This window comes from Gekko japonicus, unplaced genomic scaffold (genome assembly GCF_001447785.1).
Source record: "Gekko japonicus isolate JY-2015 unplaced genomic scaffold, Gekko_japonicus_V1.1 scaffold720, whole genome shotgun sequence".
NCBI lineage: Eukaryota > Metazoa > Chordata > Lepidosauria > Squamata > Gekkonidae > Gekko > Gekko japonicus.
The window spans coordinates 526,546-544,402 of record NW_015165256.1 but is presented as its reverse complement, the minus strand read 5'-3'; positions in this window follow the sequence as shown (position 1 = coordinate 544,402).

Below are 17,857 nucleotides of genomic sequence, written 5' to 3'. Positions count from 1 at the left end.
AAGTCGCGCATCGGGTGGCTGTGTGGTGAGGGGAGACAAAAAGGAGAGGAGGCAAGCAAGCAGCAAAACGGAGGGAGGCTGGAGAGAACTGGTGAGGGCAATGTGAGGTGGTGTGGGTAAAAAAGGGAGAAGAAATATGCAGAAGAAGTCTGAGGTTTTCTGTGGCCCAGAACGGGAGACAGAACAGAAAGAAGCAGGGTCGGGTTTTGAAGAGCGGGGAGCCTGGAATTGGGGTCGGCTCGGGGCTGGGCTCAGGAAGCGGGGCATGAGCTCAGCTAGTAGGCATGCCGGACAAAGCGTCCTGTCATTCACGCATCCAGGCATGCAGAACGATTAAAATGCTGCCTGAAAACACTAGATCTCCTAAGCCTGACCTTGGTTCATAAGCACAATTCCATAGGCATGGGCTACCGCTGGAAACAGCAAAAAACAAAACATTCCCATCATTTTTCTGGTGCTGGGTCGATTAACCGTGAGCAACTTCTGCTTGCGTTACAGTCAGGTGGGGTAGCCGTGTTGGTCTGAAGCAACCCAACAAAGTTTGAGTCCAGTGGCACCTCAACAGGGATACTGGTTTCTAATCTCATTACACATGCTAACTCGTTCAGTCCTGACATATGTATTCTCAAGATATGTATTCTCATCTGTATTTTAGTGCATTTCTTTTTCAGAATAGTATATTAGAATGTATTAGAATACTGAACGTAATACAGGGAATATTGGGATGTTTTGCTGCATCCACCGCAAAAAAAAGAAAAAAATGCTGTTAAGTGACCTCCACACCTGAGAAGAGAGAATGGAGAGTATCAGTTTACTTCCCACAATTAGAAAAGATACTTTACACATTTCTTTGCTATTGTGACATGTTTATTGCTTTACAACTGTTGACCTTATAACCCTAGCTTGTTATTTAGTTTGTCTTTGCACATCTTCATCATGTTACATGTTAATTTGCTGTTCAGCCCTGTCTATACATTTGAACCTTACCTACCATTCCAGTGTACTTGAAAAAGTATACATGCGCGCAAAAGCTCATACCTTGAATAAAACTTTGTTGATCTTAAAGGTGCCACTGGCTGGACTCTAAATTTGTTCTAAAGTTTTATTCAGTGTATGAGCTTTGGTGTGCATGCACACTTCCTCAGATACAAATCTGTATCTGAGGAAGTGTGTGTGAACACCAAAGCCCATACATTGAATAAAACTTTGTTGGTCTTAAAGGTGCCACTGGGCTCAAACTTTGTTCTGCTGCTTCCATTGTTTCAATTTATCCAACTCATTAACGTCCACAGTAACAGGCGACTATGAAAAAAAGCTCCACAACAGTCATGACATCTGATATAGATGGTCCCTGCAACAGAGTATTAGGGCTATGCCTCAGTGAACTGAGTGATTTATGTGGAAATGAAACAAATGAACATTTTCAACGCTTAGTTGATACTAGGGCCAATGACCACAGTCAACTCTGATCTTGCCTGGATCAAGATTTTATTTATCCAGCCCATTACCAACCTTAGTTATTGAAGAATTAGACTGCTGCAACTTGTTCAAATGGAAAGGAGAAATAGAGCTGGGCACCATCAACATCTACTCTAGGCCTCCAATAATATCTTCCAGAGAGATTTAATTATTTAGATGTTTATAAACTTGCCTTTAAGACAGACCCCAAGGTGGTTAAAAGGTAAAGGTTCCCTTGCTCAAAAGCCAGTCGAATCCGACTCTAGGGTTGCGGTGCTCATCTCCGTTTCAAAGCTGAAGAGCCAGCGCTGTCCGAAGACATTTCCGTGGTCATGTGGCCGGCATGACTAAACACCAAGGTGCACGGAACGCTGTTACCTTCCCACCGAAGTGGTACCTATTTATCTACTTGCAATTTCTTGCTTTCGAACTGCTAGGTTGGCAGGAGCTGGAACTAGAGATGGGAGCTCACTCCATCATGCGGCACCCGGGTCTCGAACTGCTGAACTCCTGCCCTGCCACAGCCTGCAGTTCATGCAGTTCAGCGTCTTAACCACTTGAGCCACCGCAGCTCCTAAAAGGTAAAGGTTCCCTTTCTAGAAAGCCAGTCGAGTCTGACTCTAACCAAGGTGGTTAGCAACAGGTTAATATACAAATATTAATGCACAAAATTAAAATGTAACAATGCCATCATTTAACTATATCCCAGAGGACAATTGAGAAATTTTAAATGAATTTTTAAAATATGGGAGATTTATGAATGCTCACATGTGAAACACTCTTCCGGAACTAACGGCTAGAACAGAGGTGTCAAACGTATTTGTTATGAGGGCTGGATCTGACATAAATGTCAGTTTGTCATGCTGGGCCATGTATGCCATGAAATGTTATGCCAGATACCAGAGATATAAACTGTATAAAGGAGAGCAGCTTGTAAGCTCTGAGTTGGTGCATCCTCAACTGCAAGGCCCCATGGGCTGGGAGGGGGGTGCAAAGGAAACCCCATATGGGCAGACTGGAGAGCCAGCGGTGAAGCACTGGGCAGATGCTTCCCACACTGCTTGACTGCTACAGACGAGGTTGTTTCGCCATGCTGAAGCCACAATCGGAGTGGCTCCGCCCATTCCTCCCTGAGGAGTCTCCTGCTCCCTCCATTGCACTGGTTGCTCGCGGGCCACATAAGAACCCTGGATAGGCCAGTTCCGGCCCCCAGGCCTTATGTAGCAACTCAGGTAGGAGTTCACGTAGTTGACCTAGAAGGACACCATTATCAGTAGTTCCAAAAGCTATGAAGAGGTCCAGTAGATTCCATAGGGTCACATGCAGTCTCCATCCCAACAAACTTTCTCAGTCTAGTAGCTTTCAATGCTCCCTCTAAGCTGTGGAGTCCTGTGAGCAAAAATTCTACTTTCTGAGTTACTGGCATTAAAGTTGTGAGCACGCGATTTGGCTACTGCAGAAATTAGTTTGCTCTGGAGCCATCCTTCCTGAGCTAAGACAAAAATGTGTGAGCCGGAGGCTAAAAAACTGTGAGCTAGCTCACACTAACTCATCTTAGAGGGAACACTGGTAACTTTGTAGAAATAATTTGAAATAGGCCCAGTTTATTACTACCATACAGAAGTACTTAGAGTTATTTGGCTACTGTTTGTTCAGCTACTTTGGTTAGAAAAAGGGTATATGATACTGGCCTATAATTTCCCAAATCACAAGGATTAACTAAAATCCTCTTTAATGTGGGTATTGTTCTTGCCTCCTCCTAGCTATTTACCATAAAAGTCTTACATCAGTGAGGCATTCATGATGTTAAACAGGTAATTGATTTCCCCCCACCCTTTCTGAACTGGCTGCGAAGAGTAGGGGCTAAACATGTACATGGCACTCAAAGAACCAGAGACCCTGTGTACAATCTTGAGAATGTAAGATAGAAACGTCAGTAAAATAAAATCTGAAGAGCAGAACTGCTGATGACTTTTAATAAATGATAGCATGAAGGTCAGAGTGGGTGAGACCAATTTTACCCATGAGTAACATAATGGAATTGCTACAGTGGTCTGCTAAGGGTTCTGAGCCACCCAGTGAAGGAGAACCAGGTTCTAAAACCCTTCAGCCACTTGGAAATGCTCTGCTGGATGGAGTGTGTGGACATGAAAGTAACAGGGAAGTCAGAGTATTGCTGTGGAATAGGCTTCAGATATCAGTATTTTTCACACTTTTGGAAATGTGACCCAGTTCTAAACTAAGGACTTACTTGCACATGAAAACGTGAACACGTGAAACTGCCTCATACTGAATCAGACCCTGGGTCCATCAAAGTCAGTATTGTCTACTCAGACTGGCAGCAGCTCTCCAGGGTCTCAGGCAGAGGTCTTTCACATCAACTCCTACCTTGCAAAGTATTTGCAAAGTAACTCCACACTACTTTTCCACTCCCCAGCATAAAACACAGGAATTTCACTTCAGTCAGCACTGGATGGATTTGTATTTTTCATTTTGTATTTAGAATACTAAACATTTATTTATTTATTTGTTGGATTTCTATACCGCCCTCCCAAAGGCTCAGGGCGGTTCACAGGCGGCAAAGCCGGAATCTAAAATACAATAAAACATACAATAAAATACAATATTTAACCCCAAAAACCATCCTATAACACGGTGCTATATCATTCAACCAAGATGGGAATAACCATCCAGCTTTGGTGGCCAGCTATCTCAGTAGCGTCCCGCTACTGAGCAAGGAACAGGCTATATTTCATAGTCATCTTATACATTATGCAGGGAAGAGCTCGATAAATCCTAGGTCAGGTCACTTTGTGTGTATTTGTGTTAAGTGCTGTCAAGTCGCTTCTGACTTATGGCCACACTATGAATTAATGTTCTGCAAAACAACCTCTCGTTAACAGCCATTCTCAGGTCTGGCAAATTGAGGGCAGTGGCTTCTGTGATTGAGTCAATCCATCTTATGTTGGGTCTTTTTCTTTCCAACTTTCAGGCCCAAACATAGTAATAGGGAATTATCTTGAACTTCGTCACCAGTGACACATCTTTACACTTATGAATCTTTTCCAGCTCCTTCATGGCTGCCCTTCCCAGTCTCAATCTGCTTCTGACTTCTTGGTTGCAGTCTCCCTTTTGGTTGATAGTGGAGCCAAGGAATAGAAAATCTTTAACAATTTCAATTTCTTAATTGAAAAACAAATACGATAAATAAATAATAATCCTTAAACTTCTGTAATTCCCCAGTAATGATCACTTTTGTCTTCTAGATGCTCAGCTATAATTCTGCTTTAGCCCTTTCAGCTTTAACCTCCACCAGTAGTCTTTGCAAGTCTTCTCTGTGTTCTGCCAATAATGTGTAATTTGCATATCTCAAATGGTTAATGTTCCTTCCCCCCATTTTCACTCCACCTAGGGTTGCCAAATAGAAAAATCTTACCGGCGGGGGAGCGTCCTGTCGCTCCGGGAGCCGGCCGGGGACGTGCGCACGCTTCCGGAGCGTCACCAGAAGTGACGTCACACGCTGGGCGGGGCCACGCCATTTGAGGGGAAAACAAAAAACAAAGAGTTTTCCCCTCAAATGGCGTGGCCCCGCCCCCAGCGTGCGATGTCACTTCCGGGTGACGCACGTGCGGGGGTGGGGTTTCCCCCGGGCCCCGATTCCGTGGGAGCGGGAATCGGGGCTCGAAACCGTGGGGAATTCCGCCCCCGGGGGGATTTGGGAACCCTAACTCCACCTTCATCTAAATTTAATCCAGTTTTCCTTATGACGTGTTCTGCATACATAGTGAAGATATAGGGAGATAAAATGCATCCTTGTCTGACACCTTTGCCAATTGGAAACCATTCTGTTTCTCCATATTCTGTCCTAACAGTGCCCTTTTGTCCAGAGTACAGGTTGCACATCAAAATAATCATGCTGGGCAGCATCCCTATTTCCTCTAAAGCCAACCATAGCTTTTAATGATCTGCACAGTCAAAAGCTTTACTATAATCTATATGTTCCAGTAACCAACGTAAATTTGCAGTATATATCTAGTGCCTCTTCCTTTTCTGAATTCAGCTTGAATATCTGGCATTTCCCATTCCATATATGATAACAGTCTTTGTTGTAAGATTTTTAGCATCACTTTACTTGTGTGAGAAATTAATGCAATGGTCTGATAGTTGCTGCAGTCTTTGACATCTCCTTTTTTGGAGTTGGGATGTAAATTGAGCGTTTCTAGTTGGAGGGTAATTGTTTTGTTTTCCATATTTGTCAGCACAATCTTATTAAGATTTTGACAGAGTCCATTTCTGTGGCTTGGAAAATCTCTATTGATATCCTGTCTACTCCTGGTGACTTGTTTCTCCCAGTTGCTCTCAGTGCAGTTTTCTCTTCACTTTCTAAAACTGTAGGTTCTTCTTCAAAAGATTCTTCTTTAAAGGGATATGTCATCCTTTCATCTCTTCGGTATAGTTCTTCAGTGTATTGTTCCAATCTTTTCTTTATTTTGTCCTGTTCAGTTAATGTATTTCCATGTTGATCTTTCAGCATGCCTTACTGTGCTTTAAATTTCCCTTTGATTTCTTGGATTTTGTGGAACAGAACTCTTCCTTTTTTGCGCTTCTCTTCAATTTCTTTAGACAGGTTATTATAATAGTTCTCTTTGTCTTTACATGTGCGTTGCTGGAACACTGCATTTAGACATTTGATTCTTTTTCTGTCACCTTTTACTTTTGCTTCTTGTCTAACCAAGGACAATTAGTAATCCACTCTGAGGAACTTTTGCTGAAACATCTATTGGAGGACAAATCCATTGCAATATCAAGGAATGTTGCCAAATTTCTCTTTATTGCATTTACAAAGCGTAAGCTCCTCCTCAATGTTCCTCATGATATTTCTTCTCTGTAAGGTTTTTTGCTTTTGTTCTGTATGCTATTCTATGGGTCTCTGACCGTAATAAAATAAATGAATGAATGAATGCTTCTTGTGTATCTTTAGCAATTTTAAGAGTTTCATTAGTCATCCGTGGAGGCTTTTCTTTTCTTTTGGCTACAGGAATAGTCTTTGCGCATTCTTCCTAGATAGCATCTCTGGTTTCAACCCATAGTTCTTCTGGTTCATGTTCACTTGACCTTAGCAATGCAAATATATATTTTTACATGATCTTTAAACTCTTCAGAAATGTTGCTTAAATTGTATTTTGGTACTATGACTGTTTTGGTGATTTTCTTCAGCTTTATTCTGATTTTTTATATTAGTAGTTCATGACCTGTAACACAATCAGCTCAGCTCTTGTTCTTGTTTTGACAGACAGAATAGAGCTTATTCATCTTCTGCTTCTGCTTCTGTAATCAGATTTCTATATTGGTCTTATGGTGATGTCCGCATATATAATCGTTGGTTTGGTTGTCTGAAACATGGGCTTGCAATGAACAAATGATTGTCTTCACAGACTTCTATGAGTTGCTCTCCTGTTTCATTTCGTGCTCCTAGTCCAGATATTCCAAAAATATTTGATTCTGCTTTGTTTCCAACTTTTGCATTGCAGTCACCTGTGATTATCAGCACACCTTCTTTAGGTGTGTGATCAATTTCTTTCTGGTCACTTGCATAAAAGCTTTAGAATAATAGAATCGTAGAGATGGAAGGGACCTCCAGGGTGTTACGGCAACTGCTTTATCTACAGCAGAGGCTAACTAAATTTAACGTGAGTCCTAGCCAACTTTTACGGAGGTCGTGTCTGAACCCAGAGTTCCAGTAATAATAATAATAATAATACTGGCGGCGAGACGGGTGTTTTTCCAAAACAAATAATCTTTTTACTAAGCAGTATTAACGTCACATACACACAAAATACTCAGTCTCACTTCAGCATACACTTAAGGTTCCTTTAGAATTACAGAAATAGAAAGCAGTTTCTTTTGCTTTAGGAGGTAGGAAGGGAAATCGGTTCATACTTGCCTGTTTCTAGAAGTCTTGTCTGTTGCAATGAAAAATAAAGGGACAGAGAATAGTGTGTAGAAGTTTACCTAAATCACACTGTTCCAGAACCAGCCGGTCAAGTGTGTGTGTGTGTGATCCATAATAGACAGAAAGGATTGTTGCATAGCAAGAAAGGAATTCAAAGTATAAAGGAGTTGATGAGAGGAGAGGTGGCTAACCTGAAGCATGGTCGTTGCATTGGTGGTAGAATGTGGCTAGCCCAGGACCTAAAGCATGGTCTTCGCGTTTTATAGTTGAATCTCCAGGTGGGTGGCACCTTGCCAAACTGCAATCCCACCTACTTACAAGTCCATCCCATAGCTTCCCTCATTGGTGCATGTAGAAAGGGGCAGGTATTCTATGGGTTGGGCCAATATTTGAAATACTACACTCTATCCCATGGAATACCATCTGGCTAGGTGTGAAGTCTTGGCTTCCTGTATCCTCTTTGAAGTACAGATGCATCTTGGCTTTCCCAGGCCTACAAGGTACCATCAACAGGAAACTGCAATTAAAATGCAGATCAGGTCCGTGTTCTGCGTGACATCTAGTCTCCTCAGTAATGGGGGAATTTCTCCTTCTTGGTTGTTTTCTCTGCTCACAATGGCTAACATGTGCTTCTTCTTCCCATGAGGCTTTGAGCTGAATGTGTGCAAGCTACATTAACATGAAATGCAGGCAAGTGTTCCCTATGTGAATTCTCTCACAGTAGGTGATGCAAACAGCTTCCTTTGGCCTATGGTATACAGATGTGTGCACAGTCCATGTATTGCTTGTGTAGCAGATATAAAACCATAAATTAGTCCATTTCTCAACAAGGGTCATCTAGTCCAACCCCCTGCACAATGCAGGAAATTCACAAATACCTCCTCACACACACCCAGTGACCCCTGCTCTATACCCGGAAGAGGGACAACCCCCCCCCCCCGATTCCTGGCCAAATTGGTCTGGAGAAAATTGATTCCTAACCCCAAAATGGCAATCAGCATTTCCCTGGGCATGTAAGAAAGGGCCACAAGAACTAAGCACTGAGGCAATCTTCCTGCCCTCCCTCTCATGATCTATCTAAGTTCACAGAATTAGCATTGTTGTCAGATGGCCATATAGCCTCTGTTTGAAAACCTTCAATGAAGGAGAGCCTACCACCTTCCAAGGAAGCCTGTTCCACTGAGGAACCACTCTGTCAGGAAGTTCTTTCTAATGTTTAGTTGAAAACTCTTCTGATTTAATTTCAACCCGTTGGTTCTGGTCCTATCTTCTGGGGCAACAGAAAACAACTCTGCACCATCCTCTATATGACAGCTCAAGTACTTGAAGATGTTTATCATATCACCTCTCAGTCGTCTCCTCTTCAGGCTAAACATACCCAGTTCCCAGGGACAGCTCGCTCACTAGACGTTCGCTTAGAGCGCGCTGGCCCTTAGGGGTGCCAAACTGCACCTGCCCCCCCACCAAAAGCCCTCTCCCTGACCGGGTGACCCCTGACTGCCACCGGAGGAGGCTGCCCAAGCCCGAGGTAGTGGTGCTGGCAGGGCTGTTGGGGGCCTCATGGAAAAAACCACCCGCCCGCCTTCGTGACTTGGAGGTGGTGCCAATCCCGGGTGAGCTTTGCTTCGCCTCGCCTGCCGATTGGCTGTGCCGGGTGACACTAATTCAATTAGACAGGGCCCTAATTGGGACGAGTTGCCTGGGATGCCTCTGCCGACCCTGAAGAGGAGTCGGGTCCTGAGGAGAGCCTTCTGTTCCCAGGCGCTTCAGCTGGCCTCTTGGCTTGGGGTGGGTGGGCGGGGGCACTTTCGAGGGTGACCTGAAACCGAGGCCGCTCCAGCGAGTCGGAGGCTCGAGGGAGCAATGTCCGGGGAGGAGCATCATCCAGCCCGGAGCGCAAGAGAAGGGGTGGGGGTGCCTGGGTGTCCCCAGAAGAGCCGCCGGTTGCAGCAGAGATCAGCGCACTCCTTCTCATTCGGCACCTGAGGCTCTGTGCCCCTGCCCGAGAGAGGGAGCAATCCGCCCCCGGCCGAGGCGAGGAGACCTGGGCCAGCCTGACCCTACTTCGCAGGGAGCCCTCCCTTGCCAGCCCCCGGGGGGCTCTCCCCTGAATGCTCCGCATTTGCAAGGCGCCTGGGTGTGGGAGGCGTGGCAGCTCCAAGTCGCCTGGGCGCTGTGTCTGGCCTCTGCGGCTCCCGGCCTGGCAGCCCCCTCCCGAAGGAGTCTCTCTCGCCCCACCTGACAGGCTGCAGCCGCCCTTGCGTCGGGACCTGTTTGTGCGCGACCTGCCGAGCACTTCTTCACACCTTGGTGGGGATTTCCTTGGAACCAGCTAGCTGGTCTCGCCTGTGCTGCACAAAATGCTTTTAACAAACTTGCCTGGATAAATGGTTACACTCCTGTGCAATGTTCTCTCTAAGCTGTGGAGTCCTGTGAGCAAAAATACTACTTTCTGAGCTACTGGCATTGCGGGGGGGGGGGCGGCGCACGGGGGGGCGCCAGAAGGGATCCTGCCTAGGGTTCAAAATAAGCTAGGGCCGGTACTGTAGGTGTGTAGTGGGCGCAGGGGTCTAAGCAGGGGTTTGACCCTTGCGGTGGTAAATACTACTTTCTGAGCTACTGGCATTGCGGGGGGGGGGGGCGGCGCACGGGGGGGCACCAGAAGGGATCCTCGCCTAGGGTGCAAAATAAGCTGGGGCCGGCCCTGCCAGTTCCTTCAACCTTTCCTCATAGGACTTGGTCTCCAGACCCCTCACCATCTTTGTTGCCCTCCTCTGGACATGTTCCAGCTTGTCTATATCCTTCTTAAGTTGTGGTACCCAAAACTGAACACAACACGCTAGGTGAGGTCTAACCAGAGCAGAGTAAAGTGATACCATCACTTCCCATGATCTGGACACTATACAGCGATCAGGGTCTCAACATCAACTCACCCTTCCCGGGCCAACGGATGCCAGGCTGGCTACAACCAGGGCCAGGGCTTTCTTGGTTGTGGCTCTGCTCTGGTGGAACAAGCTCCCGGAGGAGATCAGGGCCCGGTGGGACCATATGCAGTTCCACAGGGCCTGCAAGATGCAGCTGTTCCACCAGGCATTCAATTAGGAGCCGCCCCGGGGGAGAATACCCTGCCCCTGGAAATCTTAAAGCAGCCTGAGCCACCCCATACAATGTTAGATCGGGATCGACCATTAGGATGGCAAGGAAGTTGAGCGCCATCTTAGACGTAATGTTAAACTGGTATCTGTTATTGGATTATTATTGTTAGCACCTTTTAATATTGTTATTGCTGTGGTTTTAAGATTGCTATTTTATGCATTGTAGTTTTTATGTTGTTGTAAGCCGCCCTGAGCCGGCCACGGCTGGGAGGGCGGGGTATAAAAATAATAAATAAATAAATAAATCTGTTGATGCAGCCCAAAATTGCATTTGTCTTTTTAGCTACTGCACCACACTGCTGACTTATGTTCAGTGTATGGTCTACGAAGACCCCTAGATCTTTTTTGCACATACTACTGCCAAGACAAGTCTCTCTCATCCCATAATTATGCATTTGATTTTTCCTATCTAAATGCAGAACTTTACATTTATTCCCATTGAAATTCATTTTATTTGTTTTAGGCCAGTTTTCCAGCCTGTCAAGATTATCCTGTATCCTGACTCTGTCTTCTACTGTATTTTCTACCCCTCCCATTTAAGTATCATCTGCAAATTTAATAAGCATTGCCTCTATTCTTGTATCCAGATCATTTATAAAGATGTTGAACAGAACAGGTCTCAGGACAGATCCCTGAGGCATTCCACTGGTCACTACTCTCCAAGAGGATGAGGAAACATTAACAGGCACTCTTTGGGTGCAGTCTGCAACCACTTACAGATCCACCTAACATTTTACCAACTTGTCAACAAGATATTATGTGGAACCTTATCAAAAGCCTTACTGAAATCAAGATAAACGATATCTACAGCATTCTCCTGATCCAGCAAGGTAGTTGACATGACTTGTTCTTGAGAAACCCATGCTGGCTCTTAGTAATCACAGCCATCCTTTTTAAATGCTCAAGCACCATCTATTTGATGATTTGTTCTAAAACTTTCCCAGGTATAGATGTCAAGATGACAGGTTGGTAGTTACCTGGATCCTCCTTTTGCCCTAGGGCTACCAAATGCCCCCGGGGGCGGAATTCCCCCCGGTTTCGAGCCCCGATTCCCGCTCCCGCGGAATCGGGGCCTGGGGAAAACCCCACCCCCGCGTCACCCGGAAGTGACGTCGGACGCTGGGGGCGGAGCCACGCCATTTGAGGGGAAAACAAAACTCTTTGTTTTCCCCTCAAATGGCGTGGCTCCGCCCCCAGCATGTGACGTCACTTCTGGGTGACGCGGACGTGGCGCGCGCACGAGGAGGACGCCGGCCGGGAGCCCCCCGCTCCCGGCCAATTTCGATTTGGCAACCCTATTTTGCCCTTCTGGAAGATGGGGACAACATTTGCCCACCTCCAGTCTTCTGGAACCTCATCTGTTCTCCAAGTCTCAAAAATAATGGACAAAGGCTTAGAAATTACATTCGCAAGTTCTTTTCGTACCCATGGATGCAGTTCATCTGGCCCTGAGGACTTAGGCCCAGTCTGCATCTAGCAATCGCTCCGCTGCTTTACCAAACCCACACTGGAACAGAAAAAGATGCAGCTCAAAACCACATTCAGATACCCCGGGCCAACGCCATACTGACTGCAGAGTCACCCCTGAATGGCCATAAAATGGCTATAAACCTATGCAGATGGCTACCATAAAACCGAGAGATCAAACTAAGTGAAAACGGCGTGCAGTCTGGACACTGCTATAAAATCCGACAATCAATCAAAGTGAAAGTGGCATGTAATGTAGAGGGGAATTTCTGTTCCAACGTGGGCTTGGTAAAACAGCAGAGCAATGCTAGATGCAGATTAGGCCTTAGTTTCACTTAAAGGAAGTAGGTGTTTATGTCCTACCTCCTATGCCGATCCTAGGCTGCAACTCCCTTCCCTCATCATGTGTTCTGTTTTGCCATGTTGAGTACAGTTTCCCTTGCAAGAGAAGACTGAGGAAAATAAAGCAAGCCTTGTTTTAGATTAGTGGTCCTTTATGTCTTGTGGCTATCCTGCCTGGAGACGACAGAGACCAAAGGAAACAATTTTGTAGCTTGAACGTCTGAGAAAGGCAATTAAGAAGTCTGTAGCTACCTGGTAAAATACATCTTGAGAGCTGTATGATGGTTGTTGCTCTATGGGGTGGGGGATGATGGAATTAGTGCTGTATTAAATGTTAGCATTATCTTTATGAGTACCTATCTGATTCATCAGATATCCTAGGCTGCAACTTCTTTCCCTCATTGTGTGTGCTGTTTTTGTCATGTTGAGCACTCTCTCACAAGAAAAAACTGAGAAGTAGGAAGTGAAGTTCTGCCCTCTCTTCATCACCAGTTACAATTTTACTTTCCTGACCCCACAATGGGCCTACCATGTCCTTGTTCTTTTTTTACTTAAATAGGGTTTGATTTGATTTATTAAAGTTCTATCCCACCCTTCCAGCCAAGGCCGGCTCAGGGCACAGGTTAGGCTAAAGGATTTTCTGTCTGTGTCTCACAGCTCACAGCCTTTATGTAAAAAGGTCTAAAAATCCACCATCGTCTTACGGATTAATCCATGTATCCAAAAGGCACATGAAGTTCAAGCCCTGGAATCTTCAAAGAATGTTACAGCCCACTCCACCAGATCTGCAGCAACATCAGCAATCTTTTCCACTGGAGTTCTGGTGGAAGAAATCTGTAGAGCTGCAACCTGGTCCACCTTTTATACCTGCGTGAGACAATATAGGTGGGACCAGTTAAAATCTGCAGAAGCTTCATCTGGTAGAAAGGTGTGAAACATAGTTCTGGAACAAAATATAAATAAAAATGAGGATCCCACCTGGGTTGTAGCTTGGGCATATAACCAGCTTGGATGACTTCCCCACTGAAGGAGAATGAAACATTGGAACTTACCTGAAGGTTTTTTCTCTTCAGTGGGGCGAAGTCATCCTCATTCCACCGCAAACAAAAACAACCCCTCCCTAGTTGGACACAAAATGTAAATGTAAATAAATAAAATCTGTTACGGAGCTGGGCTATACTAAGACTGGAGGGTCAGCCTCACTCTGAGCCAATACAGTCTACACAAATTTGCACAGCCCTGCCTGGATTGAGAGGAGGCGTAACCTAACCAGCTTGGATTACTTCACCCCACTGAAGAGAAGGAACCTTCATGTAAATTCCAATGTTGTGCTCCTCCTTGAGTGATTGCTAATTTAGACCCCTTACAGTATTACTCTGTTTCACTCACACACACAAATCCCTTCACCATGTTAAGGTGTGCATCCAAGATGGGGAGTATTTTTAACGATGATCTTATTATGAGGTTTTTATTATGACAGCCAGGGTTATCCCCCTATCTATTTATATACTTCGAGCAAGGGAATTGCAAGAAACTGTGAAATGCTTAGTAGTAGGTTTTGTGGTAGCAATAGTGAGAAAATATTGTCATTAAAATACAAAACACTGAAAGCTGAAAAATGCCACTATTATGTCTGTACAATGCTGTCCGGCAGGGCTTTTCTGGGTTGTGACATTTATCTCAAGCCCAAGATGATGTTGACCTGGAAAACAAACAAACCTGCTGTGATTCCTATACAATGCATTTTACAGATAAAATTGCTTGCATCCACCACATCTTAGACACCACAGCTGGATAGGTTCAATCTCTGTGGAAGTCCTGAATAGCTGCCCGGAGAAGGTAATGGGATGGATGAGGGCCAGTAAACTGAAGCTCAGTCCAGACAAAACTGAGGTACTGTTGGTCAATGGAAAAGCTGCTGGGAACTGTGGCCTGTCCTGGACAGACTTTTATCAGCTCCATCTGGTTTGCCAGCCATTAATTAAAAAGTGTGATTTGACCACAGTGATCCATGCCCTCTTCACATCTAGTTAGATTACTGCAATATGCTGTATACAGGGCTGCCTTTGAAACCTGTTCAGAAACATCAACTGGTCCAAAACATGGTGGCAAGGATACTGTCAGGGGTCAGTTACAGGGATTGTACCACCCCAGTGCTGAAAGATCTGTGCATCTGTTTCTGGGCACAATTCAGAGTGCTGGTTCTGTTACCCAAAGTAGGCAGTCTTCACTTAGTTTGGGGGAATTAGCTTTGGAGACAGAATGAGAGGTAGGTAACTGAAATTTCCACCTATGTATACAAGGATATGTCCTTATGAGAGCACTTGGAAATAACCAGGCTGTTATTTAAGGGGAGGGGCTTTTATTGAAACAAAAGAAACCAGAATGCACATAGCAAACACAAGAGCTAAGTAGGAAAATCAGGGATGAAAAGAGGAAAGCATTGTAGGTATGGGTGATAATTACTGATCTTGAAGAGGTCCGTGGAAGCTGCAAAGTTGAAGAGGAATCAGCCAGTATTTTGGGAAGTGAGAGAGGACCCACATGCAAGTGGGGGTGTGAGGGGGACCCAGCAACACACACACACTGCTGGGACAGTGGGGTGACATATTTATAGGGCAAAAATGTACCCTGAGGCAAGTTGACTCACTGCCAGAGGACAATGAACTGATTGTTCTTTTGGAGGTAGACAAAGAGGTGGGAGAGGTTTGATGGCCCTACAAGCACTGGATGGGGAAGGTGAATAGACTTAAGCATTGATTAATCACTACTTAATCAAGGGTAATGGGAGAAGAAGAAGAAGTCAGGCTTGGGTGCTGAAGGGATTATTCCTGAGTGTATGGGTGACCCATTGTTTTATGCATCTCCCCAAGTCAAGATGGGGTAGTAGTCAGCCACTCTGACTTGCACCTTGAAAACTGCTTTCCTAGGCCTCTGCCTCACTGGCATCCATTTTGGTCCATTTTAGGCCAAGCAGTGCCCTACACTTAAGGTATTGGGAAGATGTGTAGAGGGGTGTTTCTGGCTTTGGAGCCTATAAACTGCTTCTCAGCCGGAGGAGGGGTCTGACTGCTAACAGTTCATAAAGGTAAGAGTGGCTTGTCCCAGGGTACCTGAAGGGATGTCTCCTTCTATACTATCCAGCCCCCAATTAAAATTAGTCTCTCAAGCCTTTTTCTGTGTCCCTGCCTTCAGAGGTGATGACTAGAGACAAGGCATTTTCTGTGGTGGCACCTTGCCTTTGGAATGCCCTTCCCCTCGAGGCTTGCCTGGCACCTACTTTACTTTTTTTTAGGTGCCAGGCTAAAACACATCACCCTTGTGGAACACATTCACAAGACAGTTTATATTGGATACCTTAGCCACCATTGCAAAAGGCCCTTGCCAGGCAGTTTGCAACTTGTTTTCCTTTTTAAGTCGTAAAACGAATACCTTGTTCCCTGGTTTAAAATACCTTGTTCCCTGTCTTGGGCTCTTGCATCATACCAGTTCTTTTGTTTTTGCTGGGCATGATGAAGATTCTCACCTGCAGCTGCCAGAATCTCATGCAGGATGTTCTGCAAGTCTTCCACATCTTGCGTGGTGGTCTTCCATTCAGGAAGTGCTCTCTCCCGTGGAACTTCTCTGTAGACAAGCAGCAGGTGTTGCAGGTGCTTGTTCCGGTCATTTACATGCATTGCAATGTAAGATTTGATTATCCTCTCCAGTTTTTCATTGAGCCTTTCTGTTAAGCCATTTGCTTCTGGATGATATGGGGTGGATGTAAAGTGTTTCACACCACACATGGCCCAGAGCTGCTGCATTTGAGTGGACATAAAGGAGGTCCCAAAGTCACAATCTCACTAGAAAAACTGAACCTGCAGAAAACAGACAGCAGGACATCTGCTACTCTGTGCCTCAATGTCGCTCAAAGGTATTGCTTCTAGAAATCTTGTAGCAGAGCAAATTAGCATCAAGATATATCTGTGTCCTCTTCTGGTGGGTTTATTCATTGGACTGATGCCAATTCCCACTCTGGCAAATGGGATTACAATTATGGACAGAGGCTGCAATTTTGCTATGGTTCTATCCCTTGGTTTGCCCATGATTTGGCAAACATTACACGTTTTGCAGAAGTCTGCCCCATTGCTTCCTATCCCAGGACACTAAAAATGTTGGGTCAGTCTGTACTTAGTCCTAGCCACTTCCAGGTGTCCGGCAAATTGGTTCTCATATGCCACTGACAGTAACTGCAATCTGTACTTTTGCAGGGCAACCTGTTGGACTCGCCTCTCCCAAAAAACCTCAAACTTCCTTCGTGGAGACTCTGTACAGCTTGTCCTCCTTAAACATGACTCTTTCAGGGTATTCTACAGACACTTCTATGGCTAACTGTATTAAGCCTTTTAAAGTCTCATCAGCTTGTTTTGCCATCAGCACGCTAGTTCCAGCCACCATGCTGGGTCACGCCCAGTTGTAGGGTGCCAGCTGCCGGGCCAAGCTCAGTTGATCAGTGGAAAACCTGCAAGGATTTTTCTTCCTGGCAACCACCCAATTGCCTCACCTTTTCCTGCTTCCTACTTGCCTTCCCACTCACCAGTCAATCTACCTTTATCTGCCATCCATCTTCAGCCATATTTATTCGGCTTATATCATTCTCCTCTCCTCCATTTTATCCTCACAGAAGGTAGGTTGGGATATGTGACTGGCCCAAAGTCATCCAATGAGCACCATGGCACAGTGGGGATTCAGACCTGGGTCTCCTAGATCCTAGCCTGAAACTCTATACCACACTGACTTTTGTGGGGTGGCTGTCACTGAACAGTAGCAAGCAGCTGAGCCTGGGTGAGTCATGCAAGGTGTGCATGTGGTAGCAAGTTTCCCAGTGGTTGCTGCCAGGTCTGGCCCCAATGAGTCTTCCCTCAAAGGCCAAAACAGCCTCAGAAAGGGCACCACCCTCTTCCCCTTCCTTTTACTGACAGAAACCAAGTCTGGAAGACTGGCAATAACATGGTTGCCTAGCAACAGCCATTGAGGGCATTCATTTCTTAAATCTACAGGTATTGGTTCTATTATTTTGAAGAGTTTTAACTCCCCAGGGTATTTTTTCAGATTTCATATTTTTCCGCAAACCTGGGGCTTTTTTCAAGTTTGTAGAAAGCTCTGTCTTGTCTGTTGATGGCTCCAATCTCCAAATTTATGTATCCACACATTGGCCAATAAGGATTGGATACATTAATGATGTTCAAGGTTTCCAAGTAGATCTGTGATTTCTATGTAAATACTGAATAGATTAACTGTTTTTCTGTGAAATGTAAATAATCATAAACATCAGGTCAATGTGTGGCACAGAATCAGTGTTGAGCCTGTACAAGAGGGGGGTGAGATCACTTGTGCTCCCAATTCAGGATGTTATTTCAGTCCTCTTCACACAAAAATCTTGGTAATTCAAGACAGGACACTTTTACATGTCATCAGAAAAGACACAATAAAAATTTATTTT